General features: G+C 55.5%; 1 pseudogene; it reads right to left on the reverse strand.

The window, feature by feature from the left end:
- Nucleotides 1–6642: 6642 nt before the first annotated feature.
- Nucleotides 6643–10259, reverse strand: LOC131092021 (Fc receptor-like protein 4; annotated as a pseudogene).
- Nucleotides 10260–10526: the final 267 nt, after the last annotated feature.

Consider the following 10526-nt stretch of genomic DNA (forward strand, 5'->3'; position numbering starts at 1 on the left):
ACCTTCTACCCTTATTAACCGGTGCACTTCTAGTAAAGACCAATCGCAAAGTGCCAACATCACCACAGAAGATGGAGGCCAAGAAGAAGAAGAAGAAGGACAGGACACGCCCCAATTCCTCCATCTTACTTCTGTAGACCCCCCCTGTACAGAAATCCTAAACCCTGTGTTTTACACTCTAATTAACTTATCCCTTCACCATTCACCCCAGTGAAATCCTCTCAGTCCTCATACAGGTGTCATCTCCTGTGTAGGATCAAAGTCCAGCCACCAGACACTTCTGGCAACATTCCAGGACTCCCGAGCCCCCCAAGGGTGTTCTTGGCCACTCTGCACCTCCATCCTGAGGTGCTGAGATCCCACAGTGTGTCAGCAACAGGAAAAGCTTGATGTCTGGAGACATTTTGGAACACCTATGTGTGGAAGGGATGGGTAAGGCCCTGCTTTTGGTGAGACAGGGCCCTGTCTGTTCATCAGTCTGCCAGCTGTGGCACACTGAGGAAAGTGTGATGCTCGGCCAAAGCCAGCTCCTTAGTGGCCGGGTGACCAGAAGTGCCACCTGGGGAGAGGGCCCTTGGTGGCCCAACTGGCTTAAAAGGCAGAGCATGAGGTGGGTAAGTGCCTGACCGTGTCTCCCCTTGAGGTGTCTGTCCCATCCAGGCTGGAACCCAGGAGTTGGCACCTCATTTAAATGAGAAATATCTGCCAAGGAAAATGGGAACTCTCCTGGAATCAAAAGACAACACATGTCAAAAAGATTTTTTAATTTCAAAAATGATGGGGCCTAAAGGCAAAAGTGTAAGAAAAGGAATAACAGCTCTTCAGTGGGAAGTTTATAAACCAGAACAGAACAAACAACACAAACCCAGAACTTTCCATCCCGCTCAGCGCTGTTGGTTTTTGCAGCCATTATACCCGGGGCCAGCGGGGGCGCTGCAGGGAGCATTCCCGGCCAGCAGGGGGCGCCCTGGTCCAGCTCCATCCCCTCAGGGGCCATGGCGGCCTCGGACGGGAGGGAGGAGGGGAAATCGTTCCTTTTGCAAACTCACGGGCACCAATCGCTCCCGGCACCACCACCGGCAGTGGGCAGAAGCCGCTAAGGCAGCAGGTTGGATCCCAGTGCCCACTGGCAGCGTAGCAGTGTCCCGGCGCCAAACACACGCCCTGCGCAACACCTGTGACTGCTCTCCATGATCCCGAATGGAAGGAAGGCAGCACCTGACCCCAGGCAGGTCTCGGGTCCACAACAGCACCTCTGGTGGCTTTACACCACAATTCCTGCAAACCCTCAGGCTTTCAGTTAGGTGAGGCGGGCAGGGAAGGAGCAGCTTTGGGGACACCTGGAATCCACACAAGGTCACTCCCCAGAGCTCTGCCACAGCCAGGGCAAGAGCCCCTGTGCGACATTTCCAAACATTTTCCTCTTTTTTGATGGCCACAGCCTGAGCCCAAACATTGTTTCCATGAGGTTCCAGAAGGCTGCAGGTTTTGTTCAAGAAGGAGGGTCCAGGTGAGCTTCTGGAGCAGATTGTTGTGGGACTTGCCGTAGTGCTGGAGGTCTCTCACTCTCTTACCAAGACGAACAAATGATCAATTGCTGCATTTCTTGACGGGATCTCCCACAGCCTCCCCTGGAGGGCAGGATTTCCAGCCAGCCCTGCTCTGAAAACCATCAAAGGCCCTCCCAGAGCCACTGCTTGGGCTCCCTTTGGGGTTTGTGCTTCTTGCAGGGCTGAGCAAACCACAGACAGGCCTTTCCCCCCACAGAATTCTCACCTCTGCAGCAGCTCTAAAGCTGCCAGAATCAAATCCAAGGGGCAGGGGGGACCTTCGAGCCCTGGGGCTGGGCAAAACAGGGCTGGGCAATGACCATCCCTGTGCAGTGGGGCTGGGCCATGGCTGGGCCCCACCCTTGGATGGCCACCACAACAACATCAGCCACTCCACAATACTTTTCGCTATCTGAACAAAATCGCAATATTTATTCAACAGTATAATCAATAATGTAATATCAATTCATATAATATCCAGTAAAAGTCAACTTCCATTAACTTGTTTCTGTCAATATATACCAGTAAAGAACTGTTATTCCTGTTCCCACATCTTTACCTAAAAGCCCTGTAATTTCAAAATTATAATAGTTCAGAGAGAAGGGGATTGTATTTTCCATTCCAAGGCAGGTTCCCCCCTTGTTCAGCTTCCTTGACAGAGCTGAACAAAGAAACACCATTTCTGCCAGTTTAACCAAAGAGCTGCGTTTTTGTCCCAGGAGCAGGGAACCAGGTCCTGTGCCCCCTTGAAACTGGGATGGGTACCAGTAAGCCACCTTAGTGGGAGCACTGGGATGGGGACTGCAGAGCCACTAAGCACACTGGGCTTAAGAGGATCAAATCTGATTTTGATTTATGTCTCAACATATGCTAACCCTGAGGTGAAAAATGACTCTGTCGTTGTACATGTGCTGGGAACCCTGTCCCTGGCAAGGCTTCACACAACAGAGAATCAGGGGAGAGAAAGCTTCAGTGATCCGGCTATGAGTGACCCCCACTGGCTGGTGGGACAGATGCCCGAGGAAAAATATCTATGAAAAAATGCCCGAGAAATCAGCCTGTGGGAGGAGCCTTTGCAAATAAAAGCAGCTAACTGTGACACAACAGGAGTGCTTTGCTTTGCATTTCTTGCAGGGATCAGGGGCTCACTCAGAGGGTCAGCTTGGCCCTCCTACCCTGTGGGATTCACATTCTCTGAACCTGGGAGAAACAGTGAGAGAAGCAAAGAATTATTACTGCGCCTGAGTGGGTCGCAGCTGGTGAGAGAGAGACGGTGAATCTTGTATCTTGATCAGAAGGCTTGATTTATTAAGATATTATATATAATACATTATGACTATACTAAAAGAATATAGAGAGAGTTTTGCAGAGCTGCTAGCTAAGCTAAGAATAGATAGAAAGGAATCCCAATCAAAGTTGTGTCCAGGGACTCAGTCCCCTAGCTTGCACTGGTGATTGGCCCTTAATTATAAACATAGAAAATGAGCCAATCAAGGTGAATCCTATTGCATTCCACAGCAGCTGATAACAATTGTTTACCTTCTCTTCGGAGGCCTCTGCCTTCCAGAAGACACAGAAATCTGAAAGAAAGGATTTCTGTGGAAAAATGTCTGCGACATCTCACCTTTCTAAATTGTATAAAATAAAAGAAAAATGCTCATGTGGAATGAACAGGAAATTTCTTCACCTATAGAATATACAATAACTAACAAATCACTAAAACAATGCTATAATATAAGAAAAATGCAAAATACAATGTAAAGAGAATTTGAGTCCATGCAGATGAATTTCAGGAACAGTCCATCAGCTGAAGTTGTTTCTTTTGGAATATCTGAGAGTCCTTTTGGTCCTGAAACAGACTTCTGCAAAAGAGTTCCATCAATAGTTATCAAAAACCATTGACAGTCTAAACACAATTTTAAACAATTTAAACCAATTTGAATTTGTACAATTTTTAGAATGTCCTTTTCTGGCCCTTCAGTCAGTGCTTCAGTGCTTCAGAGCTGCTGCCCACCATTTTCAATCTTTTTTATTTAATTTTTAATTTTTTTTTTTTTAATCGAAAAGCAAAAGAGCAGCAGCCAGCCGAGCAGAGCAGTGCCAGAGAAGGAAAGGCCCTGGGGGCCCTGGCCCATGATGGACCAGGAACCCCAAAACTGGCTCACAAAGGGGGACCCAGACTGGTAGGACAAACCAGAATCCCCAAAAACATCAGGAGGCCAAGTGATGGCCCTGGCCCAGGAACCTCCTGAGCCAAACGGCCCAGGCCAAACTCATAAGGAAGGCTCTGCATATCCACAGGCCTGAACCCTGCTGCCAGCACAATGGCAGCACGGGTAGTGAGACGCTTCCTTTCCCCTAAACCACTGAGGCATCCCAGCAGCAGGGAAATAGAAGCCTTCCCCAGCAATCCCATCTGGGGTCTGGAGATGTTTGTTTCCCACAGCAAACCAGCTATGGTCTCCTCCAGCTGTGCCCTCTCCCTCTGCAATGCATCGGGTTTGTCTCTCATCCGCCCCATGGTATCATCCCCATCCCCTCCGGGATGGGGATCAGAGGCAGAACTCTCTGGATGCACCTGCCCCCCCATGCCACTAGGGCACAAGAGAGGCGGCGGCCTCCATGGGACAATCCCCGAAAAACCACCCCCCAAACCGCCGAGAATGCTGATCTTAAAAACAGGCAGCTGGACTGCCACAACAGTGAGCTGGCGGGCAGCCCCCGCTCCACGGAAGGAGAAACCCCCCGCCAGGGCGACTGCTGGGATGTCCGGTGGAAGCAGCGGGGAGGGAGCCGGAACTGGGGAGGGAACCACGCTGATTGTGGGATCCGCCGCGGGCTGCTCCGAGGGTCCCACAGGTTCAACGGCGTTTTCTGCCGCTGACTCCAGGATCTGCTGCGGAGGCGCAGTCGCAGTCTCCGTCGCAGCGCAAACCAGCAGCAGCGGAGCCGGGAGAGACAGCGGAGCGTCGCTGTTGCTTAGCAACAGGTCAATCGCTGGAAGTGCTGTCTCTTCTGCCTTCTCCGACACTGAGCCGGAAGCTGGAGACGCATCCTCGTCGCCTAGCAACAGCTCAGGGACCAGAAGTGCTTCTTCAGTCTCCGACGCAGGCTCTGGCGGGGGCGGGGAGGCCAGTGAAACTGCGGGCGGGACCTCCTGGAGAGGCGGAGACGGGATCTCCTGGAGTGACGGCTCTGGCAGGGCCGTGGAGGAAACCTCAGAGACCGGTGCCGCCCCCATGTCTGAAGGCAGAGTCTGAGAGGCCAGCGCTGGCTTGAGCGGCCACTCCCATCCCCCCGGAGAGAGAGAAGGGGGGGAAGGAGAGAACTCCATCTGAGCATGCTCCGGAGCAAGAGTAAAAAAAACTTCATCGCGCCGCGAAGTTTCGCCCCCCCCCCCGCCGCGAAGCAGGGGGGGCTGGGAAGAAAAATGTCCTCCCCCACCGCGTCTTCTGCCAAAGGTGGTGGAAACGGAGCCTGGCCATAACAGTTAGAAATCCATTGAAAACAAGCTGCTCTGCGTTTCAGGACTGGGAAAAGCTTTATAAATGCTGGGTAGATAGAAGGCAACACGCGTCCCTCAACGTAGACGCGCTGGATAATGGAGTCCATGCACTCCCAGACAAAAACATCTAAAGCATATAAGACATCAGCAAAGAACCCAAAAAGCTTTGCCCATCGAAAGAATTCATGGATATCTGTTTCTGACAAAAGGAAACCGTCTTCCCTTCTGAGGCCTCTGCCTTCCAGAAGACACAGAAATCTGAAAGAAAGGATTTCTGTGGAAAAATGTCTGCGACAAAGAATGATCCAAACAATTCTTATCTCATTTTCTACTCCTGTGTTGTTCACACATGGAATGCATTGTGGAAGATTGTTTACCTGAAGGGAATTGGTAATTGGATTCTGGTATGAGGGTTTTGATTCACTGACCAATTGAATCAAGGTGTGTGTGTTGGGACTGTTGGCTGACAGTCATGAGATTGTGTGCAGTGGAGTTCAGTTGAGTGCTTGGCAGATTCAGTTTAGATGTAATGTAATATAATATAGAATAATATAGTATAACAAAGTACTTAATAAGCCTTCTGATAAGACGGAGTCAGATGCATCATTCCTCCTGGACATCCGGTAAAAATATCATCGACACTCCCCACCCTTGCGTTTTCCTCTGGTGGTCCTTCTTCCCTGTCTGCACTCATTCTTCCCTGCTTTGCTACTTCCCTGAGGCAGCTCATTCCTGCTCGTCCTGGACGTTCCTTCATTGCTCCCCAATGTAGCAGATGCTGCCTGCACCCACCCGCCACCTCTGCCGTGTTTCCCATGCTGCCCACAGCACCAAGCCTGCTGCACCTGCCCACCGCAGCCCCAGCCCGTGGCAGCCAGCCCAGAGCCACCAGTGCCGCAGCACCAGCCCGCAGCCAGCCCGCAGCAGCCAGCCTGCAGCCATTGCTCGCCCATGCCAGAGACACGCAGGTGCCGTCCTTGGAAATCACACCCAGGCACTCACAAAAGCCATGTGGGCTCGCCCTGGCTTGCAGCACACACACCCCATCTGCTGAGCTGATGCCCACAGAGCGCCCGAGCTTCTTGTGGTAAAGCTGTCCTGTCTTCTGTTTCTCTCTCTATCCTTTTCCCTTTCTACTCCTTTCTGTCCCCCTTTGGTAAGAACATTTACCCTCCTTTTTCAATAAACAGTTCTCTCATGTAATATTGCCATGTTTGTGCTTCATTTTCATCTGAGAATCCTGTCAGCAAGAATCCTCCCCGACTCCCCCTTTTACAGCAGGATGGGACAGGGGTAGTGGTAGTGGGAATGGGGAAGCCCTGGGTGTACTGCAAGCACTGTGGGGAGAGAATGGGGCAGTCCCTGAGGGTACTTGGGCACTTGGATGGGGCTGGGGAGCCCCTGCAGGTACGAACAAAGGGATGTGGGAGCCCTTGGGGGTACAGGGAGAGGAAATGGGGATTAGAGGGTTCCCTGTGTGTAGCCTCCCCCTGGGCCATGACCACCTCCCTTGGAAGGATGGTCAACCACAGGGGCCATGGAGGGACCACCCCCCGTGTCACCAGGTGCCTCCCACTTCCCAGAGCATCACAACTTTTGGTGTAGATTGTCATAGATGTCGCTGCATTCCCACGGTTGCCTTTGCAGCTCCATGTACATCGACTGAGGATCCTCCACTGGGGGTGCCAGGGGGTCTGGGGGTGCCCTGTGGGAATAAGGAGGTGTGTGGAAGGGGATGGGAGGTGCTGGGAGTTTGGATAAAAGGTGTATCATGGCTGGAGGCTGCACTCACCTTTCCTGGTGCTTCCTGGCATCTGCAAAGGAAAACTGGAGGGGTGACTTTGGAGACCCAGGGGCCCCCATCCCCCCGTGGGAATGCGAAACCACCACCAGACACAAAATTCTCCCCAGGCACCTCAGTATCCCTGATGCCCCCACTAATATCCCTGAACCACCCCACTTGCACCAACACCCTGAGCCCCGAGAACCCCGAGCCTGGCAGAGAGGGGGACCCCTGATACAATCACCAACATCCCTGCAGGACCCTCCAACAGCTCCCAGGACCCCAAGCTGAAGTCTCTGCAGGATCAGTTTCTCCCGTCAGGAGCTGTTGGTGCCACCCTATGGCACCCATACCCTGGGGGGCTTCACCCCAATCCCTGGGAATCCCATCCCGCCGTATTGTCACCCACCACAGCAGTGCCACTGGTAACAGCACCCGATGACAGCCAGGAGCAGGAGCAGGAACAGCAGGGACCCACTGAGCCCTACAGCCACTGCTGGGGACAGAGAGGGACACATTGGGGTCACCCAGAAGCCCAGGGGTCCTGCACCCCCCGTGTGACCCATGTGACCCCACCTGTGACCCAGGGTGAGCCAGGTGTCACCTCCAGGACCAGCTCTGGGCTGAGTGCCCGGAACACGCGGTGCCCGTCCTGTCCCAGCTGGTTGGTGGCCACACACTGGTAGGTGCCCGAATGTCCCACATCAACAGCTCCAAGCTCCAGAAGGGGACCCTGGGCCACCTGCTCCCCATTGTGCAGCCAGGTGAAGGTGACAGGGGCTGAGCCCACCTGCCCTGAGCAGCGCAGGGTCACGTTGTCACCTGCATGCACCTGGTGTGGCAGCGGGCCAGGGGTGATGGTGGCATTGGCCACGGGCACTGTGGGGACAGAGACAAGGCTGGCACTGGGCAGGTGGGATGGGGGTGCCATAGGAGGGGTCACCCCCAGTCCGAGGGTCCTGCTTGCCCAGGATGGTGACATTCAGGGGGTCACTCTCAGCCACGCTGTCCCTGTCGCTGACCCGGCACCGGTACTGGCCGCTTTCATTGTCCCCAGCATGGCACAGCTCCAGGCCGGTTCCCAGCAGTGCCCCCAAGCCCTCCCACTGCCAGGAGAAGGACAGGGGACCCGCAGCCACCACGTAGCTCAGGACCAGTCAGTCCCTGCATGCCACCTGTCCCCTGGGGGCTGCACTGACAGGGACACCCCCAAGGGTGGGACCCCTTGGATGGGGGGACACCAGGAAACAGTGAGAGACCCATGGTGGGGAGGGATGGGAGAGGGGAAGTGGGACCCCAGTGAGGAAAAGGAGGCACAGAGATAGGAGGGGGGCTTGGAACGGGACCCCAAGGAATGATGGAGGGCTCAAGGATGAGTAACCTGGAGAAGAAGATGGGGAGACACCAGGAAGAGTATTTAAAACCAGGGAGGGAATGGTGAGAGTTGAGGACCATGGAGGAAGATCAGAGAGGGCTGAGGTTGAATCAGGGACAGATGAAGGGATCCCAGTGAGGAATGGGGGGACACAGAGGGTGACCCAAGCAGGAATGAGGGGATGTGGAAAAAGATTACCAGAAAGATGGGGGTTGCCACATAGGGCTAGGGGATCTGATGAGGTACCCAGAAAAGGTTAGGGGACCCGGGTAGTTATGGGGATCCCCAGACGGGGCAGGGGTGCCTGAGCAGGCTTGTAGGGGCTCCCTGTGCCCATCCCCACACTCACTGCACACCGTGACAAGGAGCTGGGCGCTGCTCTTCCGCACGGCCCCCCCCTCGGATTGCACGTCACAGCTGTAATTCCCTGAGTGCGACAAACCCACGGCGGGCACCAGCAGCTGCGGGGACCCCTGCGGGCCCCCCACCACCTGCCTGTCCCGGTAGAACATGTGCAGGAGGGGGACTCTGGGCCGCAGGGGGCTGGGGGTGCTGAGGCAGCTGAGAGTGAGGGGGGATCCCACAGTAAGATAAAGGAGACCCTCCAGCACCGGCACCGAGAAGAGCTCTGGGAAGGAGAGGGGAGGGAGATTTGTGAGCCTGAATCCCTGGGGAGGGACTGTGAGGGTGTCAGGGTGGTGGCTGTGGGGTGCTCACCATGCACTGTCACTGTCACTGAAGCCGAGTGTGCCCACGGTGCCACCTTGGAGTCCACCCAGGCCCCGCAGCTGTAGCGGCCACTGTGGTTCAGCTGCAGAGGGGACAGGGACAGCTCGGTCCCACTGAGGGACCTCTCCACCTCCTTGTCCCCATGGTAGAATCGCACCCCAGTGATTGACATGTTCTCCCAGCGCCGGCAGCGCAGTGTCACCGTGTCTCCCTCCAGCAGCTCCTGCGCCGGCACCTGCAGCACCAGTTGGGCTGTGGAACATGGGAGTCTTAGGACACCTGTGGCATTCAATTTTCTCAATGACCCTCGAACTGAAACACATCCAGTGCAGCAGGGTTCCCTGAATCCAGAACTGGGATCCCTCCACTCTGAGATGCTCTGGGATATCCCCGTGTACAGGGGATGAGCTCTGGTCACACCAGGAGGGGACCCATGGAGCAGAGCACACCCAGAGACCTTGAGGTCCCTGCAGGAGCGAGGCTGGAGACAACCAAACCCCTCTCACCATTTGAGACTTTCATGGGGGGGCTGAGCCCGGTGCCAGGTCTGTCACACGTGTAGGTGCCTCTCTCAGTGACAGTGAAGTGGTCTGGTCCCTGCTGCCCCCAGCGCTGCCCATCCTTGTACCAGTTGGTGGCACGGGCAGTCCCCAAGCCCTGGCAGGTCAATGTCACCCGGTCCCACAGCACCGCTGGCCTCCAGGGGGGCTCCACCAGGAGCTGGGTGGTCTGGGCACCTGTGGGTGACAGGGGACACCAGCCTGCCAGGGCCAATGTGGGGCTGGGGACAGCGGGGTGGGGCCATGGCATCCCCTGACGACTCACCAGCGAGGCCGAGGGTCTGGGCTGGAAGGGAGAAGGGACAGGGCTGGGTGAGGGTGGCATCACAGGGACATTGAAAGTGAGGGACTGGGTGTGGGGGCTGTCCCTAAACTGTCATAGTGTGGCAAGTACCCCTTGGGGACAGAGACACACTGGCTAGCCCTTGCTCAGTTAGGATATGGGGACACACTGGACACCCAGAAATGGAGACTCAGCAGTGGTTGAAGTGGTCACCCCCACCAGCCCAATGATAGTTCCCCAAATCCCTGTCCCCCCGTTATTGTCCCCCCTCTCCTGTCTCCACAGCCCTGGTCACCTCATGCTCTGGCTCTGCAGCCTTTTGGGACCTCAGGGGACCCTGCAGCCCCCTTATGCCCCCTCCCCACCAGCCTCTGCCTCACCAGGGCCCATCCCCAGGGTGTCAGGCCCGTGCCCAGGGCACTCACCCCACAGGAGCAGTGCCATCTTCCGGGCTATCCCGGTGTCCCCAGCCATGTGCACTGGCTGTCACTAGCTGCTGTGGCCACCGCTCCCCTGGCTGGCGGCTCTTCGGATGAAGGGGAAGGAAGCGAGGTCACGTCCGTACCCACATGTAGGTGGCCCTTGGTGGGGGGCAGGCTGGGGACAGGATGGGGGCAGGGTGGGGCCCTTGTGGGACATGGGGGTGATGGTGGGACATGGTGGGGACATGGTGGGGCCAGAATTTGGAGCCTGAGGTGGTGTAGGGAGCCAGAAATAGGTGTCCAGAGGAATGGCGTGCCC

This window comes from Melospiza georgiana, chromosome 20 (assembly GCF_028018845.1).
Source record: "Melospiza georgiana isolate bMelGeo1 chromosome 20, bMelGeo1.pri, whole genome shotgun sequence".
NCBI classification, from domain to species: Eukaryota; Metazoa; Chordata; class Aves; order Passeriformes; family Passerellidae; genus Melospiza; species Melospiza georgiana.